The sequence below is a fragment of the Oncorhynchus masou genome, chromosome 30 (genome assembly GCF_036934945.1).
Source record: "Oncorhynchus masou masou isolate Uvic2021 chromosome 30, UVic_Omas_1.1, whole genome shotgun sequence".
Classification (NCBI taxonomy): domain Eukaryota; kingdom Metazoa; phylum Chordata; class Actinopteri; order Salmoniformes; family Salmonidae; genus Oncorhynchus; species Oncorhynchus masou.
In genome coordinates, this window is record NC_088241.1 from 65032772 (window position 1) to 65059989 (window position 27218).

Below are 27218 nucleotides of genomic sequence, written 5' to 3' on the forward strand. Positions count from 1 at the left end.
ACGACTCTCCAAGTCGTAATTACAAACTGCGTTTTTGTTTGTTAACGAAGAAAGATAAAGGTCCTTTACGCTTGAACTGACAATCAGTGTTTACAATCCCACAAGGAAATAGCCTTATATATATATATATAAAAAAAGCACATTGTCAGTAGCGCAGTTTGAATGAATCCCAGCCAAAATCTCACGACCAGAGACCAAAGTCAATCTCACAAAGAACAGCATGATTTTTAGAATAATTTTTATTTGAGCTTCCACAAGATCCACTTCCAATGAGAAACGGATTTAAGTACATCTCCTCTCACATTTCATTTACTCCATGGATGGGCTCAGACACGAGGGCCTAAAATAGCTAGCGGTGGCAAGTCCGGCACACTTTGGGTAAATAAATAAAATGACAACATAAAATGTGTATATTGACCTGCATACAGTGAATGGATGAATCATATAAGGGAACGCTGATACAGCCATTTTGTATTTAGATTATATATGCATGTTAAAAATTTGTATGGTTTTTAAATGATAAACCCATATTTTATGGTCGGCGTTTCTATCACTAATATTCTGCTCAGTGAAAAGGCTATAGGTCAAGTAGGATCAGATCTGCAAACAATTCTTTGCCCTCATAACTTCGATAGCATACCGAATACACGATGAGGCTTTCATGCACAAAATTGCAAAAGGAAAAAAACAATTGTTGCGATATAAGATCCTATTGGCTGAGGACTGTTGGGGGGGGCGTTCACATGCTTCTGAAACTGTCGTTTCAAGTTTCACTTGAACGACCCGCCAAGTCGTAATTACAAACTGCGTTTTTGTTTGTTAACGAAGACATTTAACCACCCCTTTTCAACCAAAAGTTAACAATAAATAAATTTGACAATTACCTGTGTGGCTCAGTCGGTAGAGCATGGCGCTTGCAACGCCAAGCGTTAACCCATATGTAAAAGTAAGCCGATTTGACAAAAGCGTCTGCTAAATGGGATTTATTATTATTATTATTACAAACTTATCAATGTGGATACCGTAGCTAGTTTGACCATATTGGCAATGTTTAGCAAGCTAGCTAACTTAATTATTAGCAATGTTAGCTAGCTTCTTATTGGTTCAAGAATTGGTCCGACTTCAAAAGCACATATCGGATTTACAACCTCCCACTTTTCCAGGAGCACGTTAATGCATCACCTTCTTGATCAATACTGTATATACAAACTTTAAAGGGGAAAACTTGAGGGGGGGGGGCGACGACGACAATGTCGATATCAAAAAACTAAAATCCTGGCATTGAAAGGGCATTTTGAGCTCAGGGTGTTGAAGTGAACCTTGCTATGGGCCTTTGTCGCTTGACAAAGCTGCCGTACGGGAATGCCTGCCTGACATGAATGGTTCAGACAGAGGAGTCAGAGGTCCAGAGGGATAAAACGAGGTGCGATTATGAGCTAGTCAGTCATTTACGTTGAGGGGGAAGAAACCTATAAAGCCTCTAAAGGCCACTCCATTGTACATCTTCAAATTTACATAATTCAGATAATGTCTTACAGGGTTGGGGTCATTCCATTTTAATTCCAGTCAATTCAGGAAGTACGATGAAATTACAATTCCTATTATCTTCAATGCTTTTCCATTGAGGAACATTTTGAATCAGAATTTGGTTTACTTTCTGAATTGACTCGAATTGAAATGGAATGACCCCAACCCTGACGTCTAACTGTCTCTGACTGGGCTTCTCTCAGCGAGTCATCTAGGGTCCAGGGCCTTGCCCTCCAGGACCAGCTTGATCTCTTTGGCATCCAGAGTTTCATACGTTAGCAGAGCCTCGGCCAGCGTCTTGTGCTCATCGCTGTAGGTCTTCAAGAGGTTTTTGGCTCGCTCATACGAGTCCTGTATAGGAGAGAGAGAATGAATGTCAAAGGAAAACAATGTAATCTTTAACTAGGAAAGTCAGTTAAGAAAAAAAAAATCTTATTTTACAATGATGGCCTACACCGGTCAAGCCCGCTCTATGGGACTCTCAATCACGGCCAGTTTTGATACAGCCCGGAATCGAACCAGGGTGTCTGTAGTGACACCTCTAGCACTGAGAAGCAGTGTCTTAGACCGCTGAACCAGGGTCTGTAGTGACACCTCTAGCACTGAGAAGCAGTGTCTTAGACCGCTGAACCAGGGTGTCTGTAGTGACACCTCTAGCACTGAGAAGCAGTGTCTTAGACCGCTGAACCAGGGTCTGTAGTGACACCTCTAGCACTGAGATGCAGTGTCTTAGACCACTGAACCAGGGTCTGTAGTGACACCTCTAGCACTGAGAAGCAGTGTCTTAGACCGCTGAACCAGGGTGTCTGTAGTGACGCCTCTAGCACTGAGATGCAGTGTCTTAGACCACTGAACCAGTATCTGTAGTGACGCCTCTAGCACTGAGAAGCAGTGTCTTAGACCACTGAACCAGGGTGTCTGTAGTGAAACAGCACTGTGATGCAGTGTCTTAGACCACTGAACCAGTATCTGTAGTGACACCTCTAGCACTGTGATGCAGTGTCTTAGACCACTGAACCAGTATCTGTAGTGACGCCTCTAGCACTGTGATGCAGTGTCTTAGACCACTGAACCAGTATCTGTAGTGACGCCTCTAGCACTGTGATGCAGTGTCTTAGACCACTGAACCAGGGTGTCTGTAGTGATGCCTCTAGCACTGAGATGCAGTGTCTTAGACCGCTGAACCAGGGTGTCTGTAGTGACACCTCTTGAGATGCAGTGTCTTAGACCACTGAACCAGGGTGTCTGTAGTTCTAGCGCTGAGATGCAGTGCCTTAAACCTGCTGAACCAGGGTGTCTGTAGTGACACCTCTAGCACTGAGAAGCAGTGTCTTAGACCGCTGAACCAGGGTCTGTAGTGACACCTCTAGCACTGAGATGCAGTGTCTTAGACCGCTGAACCAGTATCTGTAGTGATGCCTCTAGCACTGTGATGCAGTGTCTTAGACCACTGAACCAGGGTATCTGTAGTGAAACAGCACTGAGATGCAGTGTCTTAGACCACTGAACCAGGGTGTCTGTAGTGACGCCTCTAGCGCTGTGATGCAGTGTCTTAGACCGCTGAACCAGGGTGTCTGTAGTGATGCCTCTAGCACTGAGAAGCAGTGTCTTAGACCACTGAACCAGGGTGTCTGTAGTGACGCCTCCAGCACTGAGATGCAGTGTCTTAGACCACTGAACCAGGGTGTCTGTAGTGACACCTCTTGTGATGCAGTGTCTTAGACCGCTGAACCAGGGTGTCTGTAGTGACGCCTCTAGCACTGAGATGCAGTGTCTTAGACCGCTGAACCAGGGTGTCTGTAGTGACGCCTCTAGCACTGAGAAGCAGTGTCTTAGACCGCTGAACCAGTATCTGTAGTGACACCTCTAGCACTGTGATGCAGTGTCTTAGACCACTGAACCAGGGTGTCTGTAGTGACGCCTCTAGCGCTGTGATGCAGTGTCTTAGACCGCTGAACCAGGGTGTCTGTAGTGATGCCTCTAGCACTGAGAAGCAGTGTCTTAGACCACTGAACCAGGGTGTCTGTAGTGACGCCTCCAGCACTGAGATGCAGTGTCTTAGACCACTGAACCAGGGTGTCTGTAGTGACACCTCTAGCGCTGTGATGCAGTGTCTTAGACCGCTGAACCAGGGTGTCTGTAGTGACGCCTCTAGCACTGAGATGCAGTGTCTTAGACCGCTGAACCAGGGTGTCTGTAGTGACGCCTCACTGAGAAGCAGTGTCTTAGACCGCTGAACCAGTATCTGTAGTGACACCTCTAGCACTGTGATGCAGTGTCTTAGACCACTGAACCAGGGTGTCTGTAGTGACAACTCTAGCGCTGTGATGCAGTGTCTTAGACCGCTGAACCAGGGTCTGTAGTGACGCCTCTAGCACTGGGATGCAGTGTCTTAGACCGCTGAACCAGGGTGTCTGTAGTGACGCCTCTAGCACTGGGATGCAGTGTCTTAGACCACTGAACCAGGGTGTCTGTAGTGACGCCTTTAGCACTGTGATGCAGTGCCTTAGACCACTGAACCAGGGTGTCTGTAGTGACACCTCTAGCGCTGTGATGCAGTGTCTTAGACCGCTGAACCAGGGTCTGTAGTGACGCCTCTAGCACTGGGATGCAGTGTCTTAGACCGCTGAACCAGGGTCTGTAGTGACGCCTCTAGCACTGTGATGCAGTGACTTAGACCACTGAACCAGGGTGTCTGTAGTGACGCCTCTAGCACTGAGAAGCAGTGTCTTAGACCGCTGAACCAGGGTGTCTGTAGTGACACCTCTAGCGCTGTGATGCAGTGTCTTAGACCACTGAACCAGTATCTGTAGTGAAACAGCACTGTGATGCAGTGTCTTAGACCACTGAACCAGGGTGTCTGTCGCCTCTAGATGCAGTGTCTTACTGCTGAACCAGGGTCTGTAGTGACGCCTCTAGCACTGGGATGCAGTGTCTTAGACCGCTGAACCAGGGTCTGTAGTGACGCCTAGCACTGAGAAGCAGTGACTTAGACCACTGAACCAGGGTGTCTGTAGTGACGCCTCTAGTGCTGTGATGCAGTGTCTTAGACCGCTGAACCAGGGTGTCTGTAGTGACGCCTCTAGCACTGAGAAGCAGTGTCTTAGACCGCTGAACCAGGGTGTCTGTAGTGACGCCTCTAGCACTGAGAAGCAGTGTGCTGAACCAGTATCTGTAGTGACGCCTCTAGCACTGAGAAGCAGTGTCTTAGACCGCTGAACTATCTGAGTGAAACAGCACTGTGATGTGTCTTAGACCACTGAACCAGGGTGTCTGTAAAACAGCACTGAGAAGCAGTGTCTTAGACCACTAACCAGGGTGATGAGATGCAGTGTCTTAGACCACTGAACCAGGGTGTCTGTAGTAGCGCTGTGATGCAGTGTCTTACCGCTGAACCAGAATGCAGTGAGGAGCTGTCTTAGACCACTGAACCAGGGTGTCTGTAGTGACGCCTCTGTAGCACTGAGATGCACTTAGACCACTGAACCAGGGTGTCTGTAGTGACACCTCTAGCGCTGTGATGCAGTGTCTTAGACCGCTGAACCAGGGTGTCTGTAGTGACGCCTCTAGCACTGAGATGCAGTGTCTTAGACCGCTGAACCAGGGTGTCTGTAGTGACGCCTCTAGCACTGAGAAGCAAACCAGTATCTGTAGTGACACCTCTAGCACTGTGATGCAGTGTCTTAGACCACTGAACCAGGGTGTCTGTAGTGACACCTCTAGCGCTGTGATGCAGTGTCTTAGACCGCTGAACCAGGGTCTTGCAGTGTCTTGGACCACTGTCTGTAACCAGGGGTGTCTGTAGTGACCGCCCAGGGTGTCTAGCACTGAGATGCAGTGTCTTAGACCACTGAACCAGGGTGTCTGTAGTGATGCCTCTAGCACTGAGAAGCAGTGTCTTAGACCACTGAACCAGGGTGTCTGTAGTGATGCCTCTAGCACTGTGATGCAGTGTCTTAGACCGCTGAACCAGGGTGTCTGTAGTGACGCCTCTAGCACTGAGAAGCAGTGCCTTAGACCACTGAACCAGGGTGTCTGTAGTGACACCTCTAGCATGCAGTGTCTTAGACCACTGAACCAGGGTGTCTGTAGTGACACCTCTAGCACTGAGAAGCAGTGTCTTAGACCACTGAACCAGGGTGTCTGTAGTACACCTGCGCTGTGATGCACTTAGACCACTGAACCAGTGCTGATGCTCTAGCGAACCAGGGTGTCTGAGTGACACCTCTAGTGTGATGCAGTGTCTTAGACCGCTGAACCAGGGTGTCTGTAGTGACTAGCACTGTGATGCAGTGCCTTAAACCGCTAAACCAGGGTGTCTGTAGTGACGCCTCTAGCACTGAGAAGCAGTGGGTGTCTGTTCTAGATCTGTAGTGAAACAGCACTGTGATGCAGTGTCTTAGACCACTGAACCAGGGTGTCTGTAACGCCTAGCGCTGTCTGTCTTAGACCGCTGAACCAGGGTCTGTAGTGACGCCTCTAGCACTGGGATGAGTGCAGTGTCCAGGGTCTGTAGTGACCAGCACTGAGAAGCAGTGACTTAGACCACTGAACCAGGGTGTCTGTAGTGACGCCTCTGTGATGCACTTAGACCGCTGAGATGAGAAGCAGTGTCTTAGACCGCTGAACCAGGGTGTCTGTAGTACGCCTCTAGCACTGAGAAGCAGTGTCTTAGACCGCTGAACCAGTATCTGTAGTGAAACAGCACTGTGATGCAGTGTCTTAGACCGCTGAACCAGGGTGTCTGTAGTGACGCCTCTAGCACTGAGGAGCAGTGTCTTAGACCGCTGAACCAGGGTGTCTGTAGTGACGCCTCTAGCACTGAGAAGCAGTGCCTTAGACCACTGAACCAGGGTGTCTGTAGTGACACCTCTACTGTGATGCAGTGTCTTAGACCACTGAACCAGTATCTGTAGTGAAACAGCACTGTGATGCAGTGTCTTAGACCACTGAACCAGGGTGTCTGTAGTGACGCCTCTAGCGCTGTGATGCAGTGTCTTAGACCGCTGAACCAGGGTGTCTGTAGTGACACCTCTAGCACTGTGATGCAGTGTCTTAGACCACTGAACCAGGGTGTCTGTGTCTGTGAGAAGTGACTTAGACCACTGAACCAGGGTGTCTGTAGTGACGCCTCTAGCACTGTGATGCAGTGTCTTAGACCGCTGAACCAGGGTGTCTGTAGTGACGCCTCTAGCACTGAGAAGCAGTGTCTTAGACCGCTGAACCAGTATCTGTGAGAAGCAGTGAGACCGCTGAACCAGTATCTGTAGTGAAACAGCACTGAGAAGCAGTGTCTTAGACCGCTGAACCAGGGTGTCTGTAGTGACGCCTCTAGCACTGAGATGCAGTGTCTTAGACCGCTGAACCAGGGTGTCTGTAGTGACGCCTCTAGCACTGAGATGCAGTGTCTTAGACCGCTGAACCAGGGTGTCTGTAGTGACACCTCTAGCGCTGTGATGCAGTGTCTTAGACCGCTGAACCAGGGTATCTGTAGTGACGCCTCTAGCACTGAGAAGCAGTGACTTAGACCACTGAACCAGGGTGTCTGTAGTGATGCCTCTATCTTAGACCACTGAACCAGGGTCTGTAGTATGCCTCTACTGAGATGCAGTGTCTTAGACCACTGAACCAGGGTGTCTGTACTAGCGCTGTGATGCAGTGTCTTAGACCGCTGAACCAGGGTGTCTGTAGTGACGCCTCTAGCAGTGACTTAGACCGCTGCGCCACTCAGGTGCACAGATTTTCATCATTGAACAAACTTATTTAGTTGAACGATTATTCAAGAAACTATTATTTAGGAAGTTGAACGATTATTGAAGAAACTATTATTTAGGAAGTTGAATGATTATTGAAGAAACTATTATTTAGGAAGTTGAACGATTATTGGTTGGTTAGTAGGAAAATTAACTATACTGAACAAAAATAAAAAAACGCAACATGTAAAGTGTTGGTCTCATGTTTCATGAGCTGAAATAAAAAAAGATCCCAGAAATGTTCCATATCTCTCAGATGTTATGTAGACATTTGTTTATATCCTTGTTAGTGAGCATTTCTCCTTTGCCAAGATAATCCAGTCACCTGACAGGTGTGGCATAGCAAGAAGCTGATTATTACATAGGTTCACCTTGTGCTGGGGATAATGAAAGGCCACTAAAATGTGAAGTTGTGTCACACAACACAATGCCACAGATGTCTCAAGTTGAGGGAGCGTGCAATTGTCACACTGACTGTAGGAATGTCTACCAGAGCAGTTGCCAGATAATATCCTCTACCATAACCCACCTCCAACGTCATTTTAAAGAATTTGGCAGTACGTCTACAACCGGCTTCACAATCGCAAATGTAACAACTAGAACCCAGGACCACCCGAGAACAGCTTATGAAACTCTGGGTTTGCAAAAAAATATATATATTCTGCACAAACTGTCAGAAACCGTCTCAGGGAAGCTCATCTGCATGCTAGTCGTCTTCACCAAACTGCAGCAAATTGCTCACCTTCGATGGCCACTGGCACGCTGGAGAAGTGAGCTCCTCATGGTTGAATCACAGTTCCAACTGTACCGGGCAGATGTACCGGTGTATATGGCAGTTTGCTGAAGTAAACGTTGTGAACAGAGCGCCCTCTGGTGGTGGTGGGGTTATGGTATGGACAGGCATAAGCTACGGACAATGAACACAATTGCATTTCGAATGCACAGAGATACCGTGACGAGATCCTGAGGCCCATTGTTGAGTCATTCATCCGCCGCCATCACCTCATGTTTCAGCATGATAACGCATGGCCCCATGTCACAAGGATCTGTACACAATTCTGGAAGCTAAAAATGTCCCAGTTCTTCCATGGCCTGCAGACTCCCCAGACATGTTTCCCATTGAGCATGTGTGGGATGCTCTGGATCAATGTGTTCCAGTTCTCGCCAACATCCAACAACTTCGCACAACCATTGAAGAGGTGAGGGACAACATTCCACAACCAACAGCCTGATCAACTCTATGTGAAGGAGATGTATCTCTCAGGATGAGTCAAATGGTCACAACAGATAGTGACTGGTTTTCTGATCCACGCCCCTACTTTTTAATTTTAAGGTATCTGACCAACAGATGCATATCTGTATTCCCAATTGTGAAATCCATTGACTGTGCCCAATTAATTAATTTTTTTTTATGGCTGCAGGGGCAGTATTGAGTAGCTTGGATGAAAAGGTGCCCATTGTAAAACGGCCAGCTCCTCAGTCTCGGTTGCTAATATGCATATTATTATTAGTATTGGATAGAAAACACTCGAAGTTTCCAAAACTGTCAAAATATTGTCTTTGAGTATAACAGAACTGATATTGCAGGCGAAACCCTGAGAAAAACAGAAAGCGGCTTCTATTTTGAAAACTCCATAGCCTCCCTTTGATATGAACCAGATTCCTTTTCCTATCGCTTCCTCAAGGTGTCAGTCTTCAGACATAGTTTCAGGCTTTTATTGTGAAAAATTAGCCAGAACAATAACATCGCGTCAAGTGGTCACATGAGTTTTTCTCGCGCAACGGAGTTTGGGTAGGTATTGCTTTTCCCTCTCCTACTGTGAAAGACATTTGTGGTTGATATATTATCGATTATATATTTTAAAAACAACCTGAGGATTGATTATAAAAAACGTTTGACATGTTTCTGTGGACATTATGGAAACTATTTGGAATTTTCGTCTGCGTTGTTGTGACAGCTCTTTCCTGTGGATTTCTGAACATAACGCGACAAACAAATGGAGGTATTTGGGATATAATCTTTATGGAACAAAAGGTACATTTGTTGTGTAACTGGGAGTCTCGTGAGTGCAATCATCCGAAGATCAAAGGGTAAACGATTAATTTCATTGCTTTTCTGATTTGTGACTGAGCTACCTGATGCTAAGTGTACTTAATGTTTTGTCGTGCGATCGATAAACTTACACAAACGCTTGGATTGCTTTCGCTGTAAAGCATAATTCCAAAATCTGACACGACAGGTGGATTAACAAAAGGCTAAGCTGTGTTTTCCTATATTGGACTTGTGATTTCATGAATATAAATATTTGTAGTAATATTTATTGAATGTAGCGCTATGCTATTCAGCGGTTGTTGATGACACTTATCCCGATAGGGGGAATGCAGCCATAACAAGTTAAATTGACTGATTTCCTTATGAACTGTGACTCAAATCTTAAATTGTTGCGTTTATATTTTTGTTTAGTGTAGATAGGATTTTACTATTATTATTATATATTTTTTTAAAGTGCAGTGGGGGGAGGTTTGGGAAGCTTACCTTGAGCAGGACCCTGACTTCCTGTTCGATGGCAGCCTGCGTCTCAGGGCTCTGTTTGGTTACTTCAGCATAGGTCATGACACCAAGCTGAAACAATACGTTTTAGTAGTCTCAGGGTTAGGAGGCACAGCAACAGTCTCAGGGTTAGGGGGCACAGCAACAGTCTCAGGGTTAGGGGGCGGAGCAACAGTCTCAGGGCAACAGTCTCGGGGGCGGGGCAACAGTTAGGGGGCGGGGCAACAGTCTCAGGGTTAGGGGCGGGGCAACAGTCTCAGGGTTAGGGGGCAGCAACAGTCTCAGGGTTAGGGGGCGGGGCAACAGTCTCAGGGTTAGGGGGCAGGGCAACAGTCTCAGGGTTAGGGGGCGGGGCAACAGTCTCAGGGTTAGGGGGCGGGGCAACAGTCTCAGGGTTAGGGGGCACAGCAGACCACTTATGCAGTAGCTACTCTAAGGCTCTGCGATAGACTAGTGTCCTATCCAGGGAGAGTACTTGTACATCAAGCTTCCTCACGCTACAGCAATAGGAGAACGGTTCCTGCTCCTTTGAGCCATTCCGGCACGACCAAGCAAAGGCTTCTTCCTTACTTATAGTAATGAACAGGGTAAGGCAGCACGGGTTGCCAGGTCTGTGGCACAGTAAATCAGTCACTAATTTCAGGGTTGGCAGGGCAGGTTGAGTAAATGGTTGGATCAAAAGTCAGAGAGCTGGAGGACACTGAGGAGATATATATATATATATATAACACACATATACACACACCTCTAATCAAATAGCTCCTCCTTATGCGTTTCAAAATTACATTTGGTCCAATAATTATTATTATATTTTTTTTTAACTAGGTAAGTCAGTTGAGAACAAGTTCTCATTTACAATTGCGACCTGGCCAAGATAAAGCAAAGCAGTTCGACACATACAACGACACAGAGTTACACATGGAGTAAAACAAACATACAGTCAATAATACAGTATAAACAAGTCTATATACGATGTGAGCAAATGAGGTGAGATAAGGGAGGTAAAGGCAAAAAAAGACCATGGTGGCAAAGTAAATACAATATAGCAAGTAAAACACTGGAATGGTAGATTTGCAATGGAAGAATGTGCAAAGTAGAAAAAAATAATGGGGTGCAAAGGAGCAAAATAAATACATTTTATTAAATACAGTAGGGAAAGAGGTAGTTGTTTGGGCTAAAATATAGGTGGGCTATGTACGGGTGCAGTAATCTGTGAGCTGCTCTGACAGTTGGTGCTTAAAGCTAGTGAGGGAGATAAGTGTTTCCAGTTTCAGAGATTTTTGTAGTTCGTTCCAGTCATTGGCAGCAGAGAACTGGAAGGAGAGGAGGCCAAAGAAAGAATTGGTTTTAGGGGTGACTAGAGATATACCTGCTGGAGCATGTGCTGCAGGTGGGAGATGCTATGGGGACCAGCGAGCTGAGATAAGGGGGGACTTTACCTAGCAGGGTCTTGTAGATGACATGGAACCAGTGGGTTTGGCGACGAGTATGAAGCGAGGCCCAGCCAACGAGAGCGTACAGGTCGCAATGGTGGGTAGTATATGGGGCTTTGGTGACAAAATGGATTGCACTGTGATAGACTGCATCCAGTTTGATGAGTAGGTTATTGGAAGCTATTTTGTAAATGACACCGCCAAAGTCGAGGATTGGTAGGATGGTCAGTTTTACAAGGGTATGTTTGGCAGCATGAGTGAAGGATGCTTTGTTGCGAAATAGGAAGCCAATTCTAGATTTAACTTTGGATTGGAGATTTGTTTGATATGGGTCTGGAAGGAGAGTTTACAGTCTAACCAGACACCTAAGTATTTGTAGTTGTCCACGTATTCTAAGTCAGAGCCGTCCAGAGTAGTGATGTTGGACAGGCGGGCAGGTGCAGGTAGCGATCGGTTGAAGAGCATGCATTTAGTTTTACTTGTATTTAAGAGCAATTGGAGGCCACGGAAGGAGAGTTGTATGGCATTGACGCTTGCCTGGAGAGTTGTTAAACAATCCCAGTTTGGACACTGTTAAGGGCACAAGGACAGATTTTTACCTTTACCTAATCCTCAGGGATTCGATCTAGCAACCTTTCGGTTACTGACCCAACGCTCGAACCACTAGACTACCTGCCGCCCCCAAAACTGGTGCTGTCTTATGTTTACATGATAAGTTCCGTGGTTGCCATGGCACCGCGAGGAAGCCTTGGCAGAGAGCTTCTGTACATTTATGAATATTTTGTTGTTTTAGGTGTTTATTGTATTGTTTTTTTTTGATAACTTCTTACTGAGCTAAAAATATCTGGTGGTCTTGACCCAAAGTTGCTGGACTAAAGGCAAGTAAAACATGTTTTATTATTCTGGCTAGATAGCTATGCTAGCTGGCTCTGCGATCACTTAAACGACGCATCTCAATAACCCACACAGCACCGGACGGCTACTACACTGCTTTTTTTGTAGTTCAACTATCCCCGGTTTTTGGAACGTGATGAGGGGACGCAGTTCGGCTCATAATAACACTATACCAGACTACCACTACTGATGTGTGGTGGTCTTTCAGGCGCTGAGCTGAGCCTACACCCGCCGAAGCAGCACCCTTGTGGGTGTAACACTTCCAGTAGTCCATGATCCAGCCAACCTACGGAGGAGGAGATGGCGAAGGTGTCTGATGAAGAGCTTCGGGCTCAGTCTATCCGACTGATGCTTCTCCCTCCCTGTACCGTCAACACTAGCTGTCGGCTGTGGGAGACCATCACATAGGGCAAGACTCGCCACTGCCAAAACCCTACTGTTGTTTTTAAAACGTCACATAAAATACAACTATTATTATTATTCTAATAGCCCCAGTAGACTACAGTCTGTAGAGACTACGGCCTGTAGATACCAGGTGGACTACGGCCTGTAGATACCAGGTGGACTACGGCCTGTAGATACCAGGTGGACTACGGGATGTGGATACGAGGTGAGTGGCAGAGTAAATCTCTCAGGGTTGAGTCGGAACAAAGTCTAGAATGTGTCGGCACATGTACAACATGGCTGAGAGATCCCTCCAATCACGTGCAATGCTTGAGAATGGCATCACTGCACAAAGGCAACGCTGCCTTCTACATTTATGGATACGGCCTTTGAGGAATAAGCCTTTGGTGAAATTAAATGTATTTAGACCATCTAAAATGCAGACTACTAGAGAAAAAAGAAACGCAGTTAGGAATGATTCGTGTAGACTCATCTTCAAATCTACCATTTTATGTGCACGAGGTATAATCTCTTACCTTGTCACTCATTCCGAACCTGGTCACCATCATCTTGGCTATTCTGGTCGCCCCGTCAAAGTCGCTTGACGCTGGAAAAACCTGGAAAAACAGAGCTGAGGGCTGGAGAAACCACAATACAGGAGTAAGGCTGAGGGCTGGAGAAACCACAATACAGGAGTAAGGCGAAGGGCTGGAGAAACCACAATACAAAAGTAAGGCGAAGGGCTGGAGAAACCACAATACAAAAGTAAGGCGAAGGGCTGGAGAAACCACAATACAGGAGTAAGGCTGGAGAAACCACAATACAGGATGGAGAAACCACAATACAAGAGTAAGGCTGAGGGCTGGAGAAACCACAATACAGGAGTAAGACGAGGGAGTAAGACTGGAGAAACCACAATACAAAAGTAAGGCTGAGAAACCACAATACAAGAGTAAGGCTGGAGAAACCACAATACAGGAGTAAGACTGAGGGCTGGAGAAACCACAATACAAGAGTAAGGCTGAGGGCTGGAGAAACCACAATACAGGAGTAAGGCTGAGGGATGGAGAAACCACAATACAAGACGAGGGCTGGGGAAACCACAATACAAGACGAGGGCTGGAGAAACCACAATACAAGAGTAAGGCTGAGGGCTGGGGAAACCACAATACAAGAGTAAGGCTGAGGGCTGGAGAAACCACAATACAAGAGTAAGGCTGAGGGATGGAGAAAGAAACCACAATACAAGTAAGGCTGAGGGCTGGAGAAACCACAATACAAGACGAGGGCTGGAGAAACCACAATACAAGACGAGGGCTGAGGGATGTAGAAACCACAATACAAGAGTAAGGCTGAGGGCTGGGGAAACCACAATACAAGAGTAAGGCTGAGGGCTGGAGAAACCACAATACAGGAGTAAGGCTGAGGGCTGGAGAAACCACAATACAAGACGAAGAAACCACAATACAAGAGTAAGGCTGAGGGCTGGAGAAACCACAATACAAGACGAGGGCTGGAGAAACCACAATACAAGACGTAGGCTGAGGGATGTAGAAACCACAATACAAGAGTAAGGCTGAGGGCTGGAAACCACAATACAAGAAAGGCCACAATACAAGACGAGGGCTGGAGAAACCACAATACAAGAGTAAGGCTGAGGGCTGGAGAAACCACAATACAGGAGTAAGGCTGAGGGCTGGAGAAACCACAATACAGGAGTAAGGCTGAGGGATGTAGAAACCACAATACAAGGAGAAAACCACAATACAGGAGTAAGGCTGAGGGCTGAGGGAGTAAGGCTGAGGGCTGGGGAAACCACAATACAAGAGTAAGGCTGAGGGCTGAGGGCTGGAGAAACCACAATACAGAAACCACAATACAGGAGTAAGGCTGAGGGCTGGAGAAACCACAATACAAGACGAGGGCTGGAGAAACCACAATACAGGTGAGGGCTGGAGAAACCACAATACAAGAAGGCTGAGGGCTGGAGAAACCACAATACAGGAGTAAGGCTGAGGGGCTGGGAAACCACAATACAGGAGTAAGGCTGAGGGCTGGAGAAACCACAATACAAGAGAGTAAGGCTGAGGGCTGGAGAAACCACAATACAAGATGAGGGGCTGGAGAAACCACAATACAAGATGAGGGCTGGAGAAACCACAATACAAGAAACCACAATACAGGAGTAAGAGCTGAGGGCTGGAGAAACCACAATACAGGAGTAAGGCTGAGGGCTGGAGAAACCACAATACAAGACTAAGGCTGAGGGCTGGAGAAACCACAATACAAGAGGGCTGGAGAAACCACAATACAAGAGCTGGAGAAACCACAATACAAGTAAGGCTGAGGGCTGGAGAAACCACAATACAGGAGTAAGGCTGAGGGCTGGAGAAACCACAATACAAGACTAAGGCTGAGGGCTGGAGAAACCACAATACAAGACGAGGGCTGAGGGCTGGAGAAACCACAATACAAGAGTAAGGCTGAGGGCTGGAGAAACCACAATACAAGAGTAAGGCTGAGGGCTGGAGAAACCACAATACAAGACGAGGGCTGAGGGCTGGAGAAACCACAATACAAGACGAGGGCTGGAGAAACCACAATACAGGACTAAGGCTGAGGGCTGGAGAAACCACAATACAAGACGAGGGCTGAGGGCTGGAGAAACCACAATACAAGAGTAAGGCTGAGGGCTGGAGAAACCACAATACAGGACGAGGCTGGGGAAACCACAATAATACAAGACACTGAGGGCTGGAGAAACCACAATACAAGACGAAGGAGGGCTGGAGAAACCACAATACAAGACGAGGGCTGGAGAAACCACAATACAAGACGAGGGCTGAGGGCTGGAGAAACCACAATACAAGACGAGGGCTGGAGAAACCACAATACAAGACGAGGGCTGGAGAAACCACAATACAGGACTAAGGCTGAGGGCTGGAGAAACCACAATACAAGACGAGGGCTGAGGGCTGGAGAAACCACAATACAAGACGAGGGCTGGAGAAACCACAATACAAGAGTAAGGCTGAGGGCTGGAGAAACCACAATACAAGACTGAGGGCTGGAGAAACCACAATACAGGAGTAAGGCTGAGGGCTGGAGAAACCACTGGAAAACCACAATACAAGAGTAAGGGCTGGAGAAACCACAATACAAGAGTAAGACTGAGGGCTGGAGAAACCACAATACAAGACGAGGGCTGGAGAAACCACAATACAAGAGTAAGGCTGAGGGCTGGAGAAACCACAAGACTGAGGCTGAGGGCTGGAGAAACCACAATACAGAGTAAGGGGCTGGAGAAACCACAATACAAGAGTAAGACTGAGGGCTGGAGAAACCACAATACAGGAGTAAGACTGAGGGCTGGAGAAACCACAATACAAGACGAGGGCTGGAGAAACCACAATACAGGAGAAACCACAATACAGGAGTAGGCTGAGGGATGGAGAAACCACAATACAGGAGTAAGGCTGAGGGCTGGAGAAACCACAATACAAGAGTAAGACTGAGGGCTGGAGAAACCACAATACAGGAGTAAGACTGAGGGCTGGAGAAACCACAATACAGGAGTAAGGCTGAGGGCTGGAGAAACCACAATACAAGAGTAAGACTGAGGGCTGGAGAAACCACAATACAAGAGTAAGACTGGAGAAACCACAATACAAGAGTAAGGCTGAGGGCTGGGGAAACCACAATACAGGAGTAAGGCTGAGGGCTGGGGAAACCACAATACAGGAGTAAGGCTGAGGGCTGGAGAAACCACAATACAAGACGAGGGCTGAGGGATGGGGCTGGAGAAATGTAACCACTCAAATTCATAGAGCTAAGGATGCATCCACGTTATCCAAATAGTTGAGGCTATACAGCATTTGTTGACAACTGTATTGTTTACAAACGACGGAGTAAAGTAACTCTAGATTATTTTGGACTCTGATGGGGTACGACAGTTAAACTAAGCTCATTTAGAAGTTATATTCTTCAAGAATCAACTGATTATACATCAATCATTTAGAAGTCCCAAAATTGATGTAGCAATATGCTCTATAGCTAAAGCCCAACCGATCTAGCCCCCCCCCAAAATTGATGTAGCAATATGCTCTATAGCTAAAGCCCAACCGATCTAGCCCCCCCCCCCACCAGTCGTGATGTAATCGTCGCCAAAGATGAGCTCCTCGGCCACGCGGCCTCCCATGCTGACGTCCATCTGGGCCAGGAGCTGAGCCCGCGTCTCACTCCAACGGTCATTCTCTGGGAGCATGGACACCTAAACAGACAGATGGATGGTCTCAGAGTAGTCCTTCCTTTGGTAAACCAATGTTCCTCCTGATCTGTTTTAAAGGCAAGCCCTTCTGGAGCTGCCAACATCCAAACATTTTAAACGGAGGCCAACTTCTTTCAGGAAGTCCATGGCAACAGCACTAAAGGGGGGTTAAAACGGAGGCCAACTTCTTCTTCTTCTCCATGGCAACAGCACCAAAAGGGGGGTTAAAACGGAGGCCAACTCCTTCTTCTTCTCCATGGCAACAGCACCAAAGGGGGGCCAACTTAAAACGGAGGCCAACTTCTTCTTCTTCTCCATGGCAACAGCACCAAAGGGGGGTTAAAACGGAGGCCAACTTCTTCTTCTTCTCCATGGCAACAGCACCAAAGGGGGGGGGGGTTAAACGGAGGCCAACTTCTTCTTCTTCTCCATGGCAACAGCACCAAAGGGGGGTTAAACGGAGGCCAACTTCTTCTTCTTCTCCATGGCAACAGCACCAAAGGGGGGGGGTTAAAACGGAGGCCAACTTCCTCTTCTTCTCCATGGCAACAGCACTAAAGGGGGGGGGGTTAAAACGGAGGCCAACTTCTTCTTCTTCTCCATGGCAACAGCACCAAGAGGAGGGGGGGGGGTAAAGTAATGGCAGAAGGGACAATGCAACTATTCTGCAAGGTATTTTAATTTTACTATATAATGGAACACGTTCAGCTTCGCAATGCAAAACATGGATGAAATGTAACAAACTATGACATTGCTAAATCAGAGATGTCATGCCAAAGCAGGTGGGGCGATTCCATGGTAATGTACCCAAGGCTTCAAACACTTCCTGGCCAATCAAAATGCAATGCTGAGTACTACTCACATGGCCAAGAGTGGGTCCTCTGGGCATGATGGTTGCCTTGTTGATGGGCATGGCGTCTTTGGTGTAATAGGCCACAATGGCGTGGCCTGACTCGTGGTAGGCTGTGATTTGCTTGTTCTTCTTATCGATGTCCACACTCCTGCGCTCAGGACCTTCAGTATAAAAAGAGAGAGACAAGAGGTCCCACTTTGATGAATTAAAAACACACATCATTCATATTACTGTAGTGCGGGTTTACTGCAGTTTTGTTAATATTTGGGAATTCCAATCTGAAAGATAGGACCAACAACTCCTGGGAAAATATCTGTCCTAGAGAATGAGAGGGATCCTGACCACACCAAAGGCCTCTCTGCACTAGTTACATTTGTGTTGCTTCTTAATGGGTCCTGCTAGCACAAACACCTCTCTGAAGGAAGGTTCCTCATCTATCTATATATCTATCTATCTATCTATCTATATATGTGTCAAATAAAATGTTATTGGTCACATACATATGGTTAGCAGATGTTAACACGAGTGTGGCGAAATGTGTGTGTGTGTGTGTACGTGCGTGCGTGCGTGTGCACCCACCCATGAGGATCTTGTCCTTGGAGAACTCCAGTTCCTTCATGGTGACCTGGTCGAGGCCGTCCACCGCTGCCTTCAGGGCTGCCTGGTTCACCAGGTTCTCCAGCTCCGCCCCCGTGAAGCCCACCGTCCCCTGGCAATGATCGCCGCGTTTACGTCTGAACCGGCAGGGCCAAAAGGACAAGGTTGTCAGTCCAAAACAGTGGGCTCTTTCATGCAGCAAATGTGTGTGTGTGTGTGTGTGTGTGTGTGTGTGTGTGTGTGTGTGTGTGTGTGTGTGTGTGTGTGTGTGTGTGTGTGTGTGTGTGTGTGTGTGTGTATGTGTGTGTGTGTGTGTGTGTGTGTGTGTGTGTGTGTGTGTGTGTGTGTGTGTGTGTGTGTGTGTGAGTGAGAGAGAGACACCTAGTGATCAGAACCTCTCGACGAGGCGGCTCGGTTTAACGTCACTATGATACATTAGTCAGCTGATATACTAGGGGTTTTCAAACCTCTCCTCGGGGACCTGAGATAGTTCAGGGATACAACAACATTGTGAAACGTCTGGGGTTCCTCAAGGAGAGATCTGAAAGCCACTGATCCAAGCAACTGATTTGAGACCTACTGGGATCCACTTTGATCTTCTGCAGGTACCAGTTGAGGATCTCTGTACGTCCTTTCACATCCGGACGAGGGACGGTCACTTGCATGTCAAACCTCCCCGGACGTACTAGGGCACTAAAAAAAAGACAGAAGAGCATTGGGGCTAATGATCCAGACAGCAATGGGACTAATGTTCCAGACAGCAGTGGGGCTAATGATCCAGACAGCAGTGGGGCTAATGATCCAGACAGCAGTGGGGCTAATGATCCAGACAGCAGTGGGGCTAATGATCCAGACAGCAGTGGGGCTAATGATCCAGACAGCGATGGGGCTAATGATCCAGACAGCGATGGGGCTAATGATCCAGACAGCAGTGGGGCTAATGATCCAGACAGCGATGGGGCTAATGATCCAGACAGCAGTGGGGCTAATGATCCAGACAGCAGTGGGGCTAATGATCCAGACAGCAGTGGGGCTAATGATCCAGACAGCAGTGGGGCTAATGATCCAGACAGCAGTGGGGCTCCAGACAGCAGTGGGGCTAATGATCCAGACAGCGATGGGGCTAATGATCCAGACAGCGATGGGGCTAATGTTCCAGACAGCAGTGGGGCTAATGATCCAGACAGCGATGGGGCTAATGATCCAGACAGCGATGGGGCTAATGATCCAGACAGCGATGGGGCTAATGATCCAGACAGCGATGGGGCTAATGATCCAGACAGCAGTGGGGCTAATGTTCCAGACAGCAGTGGGGCTAATGTTCCAGACAGCAGTGGGGCTAATGTTCCAGACAGCAGTGGGGCTAATGATCCAGACAGCAGTGGGGCTAATGATCCAGAGAGCTGACATGGTTGTATACAATTCGAACAGAGTACAGGCTCCAATCTCAAGTGTGTCAATAACAAATGCATTCTTTAATTTACCTTGAGCTTTGCGATTCTACAATGAATGTATAAAGCTTCTCCGTCAATAAGAGCGGTTCTATTTACGACCTCTTTCTAAAAAAGATTTGTTCAAATTTCTATAGCTTTTTGCTGGTCCTATGGCCAGCTCTCAAGGATAACTTTCTTCTGGCGACTTTTCCAGTAATCTCACCGAGGACATTCGAGGAGGGCCATGGCAAAAAAGGCAGAATCAGTTATCTGGGCACATGGGAAGTGTAGTTCCCACTGTGCAATTCGTTCCAATGAACCACCCAGCCTTATTACCACATTTCAAGTGTGATTTCGCAACTCGGAGCTGAACTCCAGCGGTCTGAAACTTTGAGACGAGACGAGACAACCAGCCAAGTCCTGACAAAGGGACCTAAGCCTACTGGGTTGGTAAAACGCCGACAGAAACACCTGCTAACTACCCACTGAAAACATACTTATCCAAAGCCTCGGCAAAGTTTGTAGCACCGATAACGATGACCCCTTCGTTTGGTTTGAACCTGTGGAGTATCAACACAATTGAATGAGGAAAATACAAGCCTCGTGATATGCACCAGGTAAACAAACAACAAAGATATGCAGGCTTAATTGTCTGATTCAATAGCCATATGCAGTATATTCTGAGTTGTTCTTACCCGTCCATCTCTGCCAGTAGCTGGTTGATGGTCTGTCTGGAGTAGGGGTGCATGGGAGACTCGATCCTCTTTCCTCCCACGCTGTCAAGCTCATCAATGAAGACAACACAAGGTGCGTTGGCTTTCGCCTCTTCTGCGGACCAAACAGAAAGAGATTGAGGCTGTGTACCCTCCTTTCCTGTGCTTCATGGCCACTGATCAAGTAGTGCTTGATTAGTTGAAAGCCACATTGTGGAATGACTTGTGATGCAGAGGGGTTACTGTTTTTATTTAACTTGGTCGGTATTCCATCAAAGAACCATGCCGGAAACGAATGGAATCACATTAAGGTGTTACCCCCTGGGTTGTACTCTGTGCATCTTTCCCCCCAATAAAAATCAATTAAATCGAACCTATCAGGTCCTTTCACCAATCAGCGATCATGAGTGACAGGCTGAAGGTTGGTCAGTCAGTGTATTGATAACGGTACACAGTCTTCAGATCTCCTCTGGGACTTAAATCGAACCTATCAGGTCCTTTCACCAATCAGCGATCATGAGTGACAGGGTGAAGGTTGGTCAGTCAGTGTATTGATAACGGTACACAGTCTTCAGATCTCCTCTGGGACTTAAATCGAACCTATCAGGTCCTTTCACCAATCATGAGTGACAGGCTGAAGGTTGGTCAGTCAGTGTATGGATAACGGCCTTTCAGATCTCCTCTGGTACTTACTGAAGAGGTTTCTGATGCGGCTAGCTCCGACACCCACAAACATCTCGTCAAACTCGGATCCCGATGCGTAGAAGAAGGGGACGTCGGCCTCCCCGGCGACAGCCCGAGCCAGGAGAGTCTTTCCTGTGCCTGGGGGGCCAATCAGGAGGATGCCTGACAAAACCAGAGGCCACAGAAAAGTGCAACATATGAACACATTGAAAGAAAGAGAATGTAATGGCACTGTGTAAAGAGACAGAAAGATAAAGACAAATAAGGACTAAGGAAGTAGCTTTGGCTTGAGGACATCTCATAAGTAAGGAAGGAGCTTTGGCTTGAGGACATCTCTGCTCATCTCATTAGTAAGGAAGTAGCTTTGGCTTGAGGACATCTCTGCTCATCTCATTAGTAAGGAAGTAACTTTTTGGACATAACTGCTTTCTATAGTGTGGAGGCAGCTTAATGTACAAATAAACCCCCGGGGCAGGACTGTATCTCATAAGTAAGGAGTTAGAATTGGGTTTTAGGACATTTCTGTATCTGGGGCATTAATGTACAAATAAACTTTGGGGAGGACTGTAGTCTCATCTCATTAGTTAGAATGGGGTTTTCGACATAACTGCTTTCTGTAGTCTGGGGCAGCTTAATGTACAAATAAACCCCCGGGGCAGGACTGTAGTCTCACCGTAAGGCCTTACCACACCCCCCCCCCCTCCCTAATCTATCTCCTTAATGCTGAGTGCCAAGTAGACACACATTGGGTCCCATGGTATGACCCAGCCGGGGATCGAACTCCCATCCTCAAGGCTGAAGCGAAACCAAAAAAAAAAAGGCCCACTGAGTTAGTAGAAGAGGAACCGAATGTCTACAGAGTATTCTTCACATTTACAGAAAGACACCGTACCTTTGGGCAGCTTCCCTCCCAGCACGGTGAACTTCTGCGGGTTTCTGAGGAACTCTACCACGTCTTGCAGCTCATTCTTGGCCTCCTCTACCCCCTTGACGTGCTCAAACGTGACGCTCTTCACCTGAACCGGGTCCACTTGTGAGTCCAGGCCTGACGTGGTGCGGAACCTCACTGTTCAGTGCAAACCCACGACAACTCAATCGGACCGCTGACAGACACCACCTGGGAATCTCCAATAGGCCTCTACTTATCATAGAAACTATGCTAGGAATAACATTTGCCATGAACGACTGATTTTTGTTCATGCCACTTTCATCTTCCACTCAAATATATATATTCAAATATCCATTTACTAGTCAATCATTCATTGTTAAAATGACCAAAGGTGGAGTTTCTAATAAATACTATCATGGACTAGCGCCTGGGCAGCTAGGGGTCGGGCAGCTGGCTGATAATTGATCATAAGGCATGATCAGTGGAATAGCAACTAATTCGACAAATTGCTCTTGATGAAAAAGCACAACCCCAATGCGGCGATTCATGCAAATGTAAGAATTCAATAGAACACAAACCAGCATCAGAAAAGGACCCTTTACCCGAAAGAAACGGGCTTCTTGACAGGCCGTAGATTCCCACAACGAGGAGGACCAATAGAATCAGCCTGGTCCTCCTTAGCGAGTCTGTCAATGGGAAGATAGAAATATGTAAATGAGTTACTGAAACATAAGAGATTAAGTTCAACTCAGCAGTGCCACCTTGTGGACACTTGGTGGAACTGCTAGTGGTGTCCATGGGCATAGTGCTTCACTGTAACTGGCAATCATGACTGACTTCAAGGAGGTGCAAATCTGTTACGAGCTGGGGCAGGGTTTCAAATAACAGTCTTCACTTTAAAAATGTTTCTCAATGATGACTAACACCATTCCTTTAAATATTGTCTTTACTGACTTGTTTAGTTAAATAAAGGTTCAATACAGTTATTCTATATGTTGCTTCCTGTTAGTCACTCTAGAAAGGGAATATGCTGAGTGATTAAGATGCCATATATGAAGAAAGTTGTGTGACGTGCCGTGTGTCCTCTGAGTGAAGGCCTGGGACCTCATGAAGCCCTCGGTGAAACCAGATTTGAAGGCATCTTGTTGGTCACCTTGCAGGTTCTTCTGCTTTACCACCTGATCCAGACTCTGTGCCTCTGGGGACTTGTCGGGTCTCATGAGGAGACCCTGTAATGGAGGGGGTGTGGGGGGTGAAATAATGAGAGAGAGAGAGCGCATAATGTATGTGTGTCAGCAGGTGAGAGAAAGAGAGGGAGGAGAAAGCAAGATGTTGAAGGTGAGAGAAAGAGAGGGAGGAGAAAGCAAGATGTTGAACATGAAAATGAGATGGGCCTAGCCAGAGTGGTTACAAGACATTAAAAAAACAGCCCTTTCCACACAAGGGAGCCAAAAAACTAAACAGTGAAAAATCACCACTATAGCATGAAGAACAACAGAAAAAGGGGTTTGGGTCACAATTTTAACAACACGTGCCAATCTTCACGTTTGAAGGGGAAACTCTGGTAAACTTCAGGACAACAAAACAGATCCAATGGGTTCATTGACCACATGCCAAACTATGTCTGTCCAAGAAGGGGAGCGTGGAGTACGTGACTGATTGCATAGTGGAACACTTCCTTACCTTCATGAATGCTGAAGTGTAACCCTCTGGTTCCGCCAGCCCCTGGTAACCAGACTCCACGCGTCTGCTCTTCCTCAGAGTCTTGAAGCCTCGGTTCTGGACCCTTACTGAAGAAGGAGAAAGGGGGGGGGGGGGGGGGTCGCCAAATACAATACTATTCATTTCACTATGTTATGTCATAGGACTTGTGAGTGGGCATATTTGATTCGCCCGGTGTCGGTGGAGATTTCACTTTAGGACCAATGGAATTCTCTCAAATAGTTGATAATTTTACCATGGTGAATTCCCTATCTTCACTTGAGGGTCACTGGGCACATTCCACAGATGAGGACCACAGATGACACTAAATAAACCAGGTATGGTTCCTTACCAGGCCAGTATTGGAGCTCTGAACAGATGGCGTGTAGAGGACTCTGGTTTGGTCTGTGGAACATTGGCAAGCCAAAAACACCAAACCTTCCATTTGACAACCCTATAGAAACAAATACACAAGTCAACTAAAAACTATCACAAAAACACACATGCAAACAACTGCGTGGTATCATTTTTACTACAAATATACACCCTGCAACAAAAACACAAATTCATCAAATAAAACTACGTCCTCACCATGTTTGTTTTGTAAGAAAGAGTCCGCAGAGACGTGGGACGTCCTCCATATTGAAGCAGCTGGGTCCTCCTCTGAGCCCGGTGAGGGCAGCAACCTGTTCACCAGCTCATCCAGCTGACCCACCCTCAGGTCTGATAAGCCCAGGTCCCGGAGGACCAAGGTGGGCTCACGCACCCGCTGTTCTGATAGACCCAGGTCCTGGAGGTTCACAGTGGGAACAGGAAGTCATTATGAAGGACACATCAACTGTAATAATGAGCAAGCGTTAGCCTGGTCCCAGATCTGTTTGTGGCCAATTCACGACCACAGGGGTTTCCCTAGGGGAGGGGATGCCGACCAGTCTGGTTAAGCTAAGCTTGCCGTACAATCTTTTAATAGTTAGTGGAATTTAAAGAGAGAAAAGTGGTCAAATGTAGCAATGCAGTGTGAGTTTGGCAAGTTATGCAAGTCAGGCTCAGTATGAAATGATGTGCTGCTGCTGCAATTGTAAAGGGAATCTACAACCTAACTGCTATTATCTTGTTGGAGCCCAAACATCTGCAAATACATTTGACTCCAGTGGCCACGATCTCTAGCCAATTGATGAGCAATAACAACAACACGTACACATTAGAGAGCTGCGAGTGACAATACATACCTGCAATAATGTAACTTATGCTCAGTGTCCATGGCACATGATATTGCTGTGTTTAGACAACACTCTCCCTAACCACAACAAAGACATGTCTGTTTGGGGAGCTGTGCCTAGTCCGGTAGACCTGGTGGCCCTGCACACAACAGGATTCCCATAATTCCAATGTTATATGTTAGTCAGTACAAAGTCGCACTGGGACTCCTGAGGACAGTGGAGGGGGTGGAGCCAGTTGATGCAAGCTATAGCTCTAAAAGGTAGACACAGCTTGTGTACATTGAGGCTTGTCCAGTCTGAGGGAGAACTGCAGTGTTGTGTCAGGAATTTTTATTTTATTTTATTTTACCTTTATTTAACCAGGCAAGTCAGTTAAGAACAAATTCTTATTTTCAATGACGGCCTGGGAACAGTGGGTTAACTGCCTGTTCAGGGGCAGAACGACAGATTTGTACCTTGTCAGCTCGGGGGTTTGAACTCGCAACCTTCCGGTTAGTAGTCCAACGCTCTAACCACTAGGCTAGCCTAGGCTATGAGAAGAGAAATCCCTGATAACAAATGTACCACCTATGATTGCCATTAAGTAGGCTAATCTTACAGGGGAGAGTCTAACGGGACTTTTCTGACCAGCATCCCATTGACCACCTATGATTGCCATTAAGTAGGCTAATCTTACAGGGGAGAGTCTAACGGGACTTTTCTGACCAGCATCCCATTGACCACCTATGATTGCCATTAAGTAGGCTAATCTTACAGGGGAGAGTCTAACGGGACTTTTCTGACCAGCATCCCATTGACCACCTATGATTGCCATTAAGTAGGCTAATCTTACAGGGGAGAGTCTAACGGGACTTTTCTGACCAGCATCCCATTGACCGCCAGACTAGCCAAAATCTATAACTTGACCCTTACCTTAAATCGAACCAATTTGAAAATTAAATTTGGGTTTGCATGTAAGCCACATCCCCTTAGTGTGTTATCGTACCTCTGTGAGCAACAGGTCCTGCTCTGGTGTGACGTATGTCTGCAGGCTCTGGACAGAAGCTGTGGCTGTGGAGCTGGCTGAGTTCTTCAGGGAATGGAGGGCATTGATGAGTTGGCCAATGAGTTGACTCGTTACCTAAGAAGAGTCAAGTGGCAACAGAGATGGACAAATTGGAAATTCATGACATGCATGATTTGTGTAATGTTGGCATATAATTGTTCTGATAAACAACATTGCACGAGGGATAATGATTGCCTGGGTCTAGGTGACCAGCCTACGATATTTCTTTCACTGTACAATTTACAGCAGATTTGTGAGGCACCCGGGCTCGGGCACTGATGAGGGAAGGTCATTTGAGTTCAACTCGTAAATATCTTCTAATGAGATCAAAGGCATTACAAGTCCCTGCCATATTGTTACTGGTGTGAAGAGTTGCTTCTAACGTTATGTACTGGCACCGGGCACTGGCCAGGTTTGACATTGTGGGGGGACATTCATTTCTCCTATGTTACCATTTAAAAACAGCCGTCCTCATGCCATTGATTGACAGTATTCATTGATATTGTCGTTCACAGGCAGGTGTAAAAATCAAGCAATACTTCCTTTTTAATCGCGATAGCTCGATTATATAACTGACTGATATGAAATGACATAACCAATTCGTCAGCTAGTTTGGTTAGTTACCCTAATTTTTAACTAGCTAGCATCAAATTAACTTAACTGTCAAAAAAAAATTCACTGTGGTATTAGTATGAACAGACAACCAACGTTAGGAAATACTGAGTTTGAGAAATGCGTAACATTACCTACAGTAACTAGTTAACTAAAGAAGCTTGATAACAATAACTAGCTAACAATATTTATGGCTAGATAAATACTTTAAACTTTAAACAGCTAGCTAGTTATAAAATGTTTTGTCTCGTATATCTAAACGTTAATTAGCCAGCGCTTTCGAGCAGCTAGGTTACATCAGTCACCTAGATAGGTTATTAAGCAGCTATCCGATCCTGGCTTAGTGTCTTTATTTACCTGTGGCTGGAGCGACGCCGAGAAGGACAACATTATCACAGCAACTTGAGGGTTAGTATGTGAAGACAGACCCTCAATGTTACTGATTATACCAACTCCTCCTGGGCACAGTCCTTTTGTTGTTGTTTTTTCTCTCTTGTTACTAAACTGTTACTTTCGTGAAAATGGCTTCTTCCTGAGAGGTCAACATCAACGTGACTTCTGGAAGAAATTACTACCGGTTTGAACACGATTATTTTTCTTCGCTACACTTCTCTAGTTACTTCTCCAATATTTGTTCTTTTGTTGTTGTTGTTTTGTTTTCT

General features: G+C 46.5%; 1 pseudogene; it reads right to left on the reverse strand.

Annotated features, from left to right (window-relative positions):
- Window positions 1-221: 221 nt before the first annotated feature.
- On the reverse strand, window positions 222-27213 carry LOC135522940 (ATP-dependent zinc metalloprotease YME1L1-like; annotated as a pseudogene).
- Window positions 27214-27218: the final 5 nt, after the last annotated feature.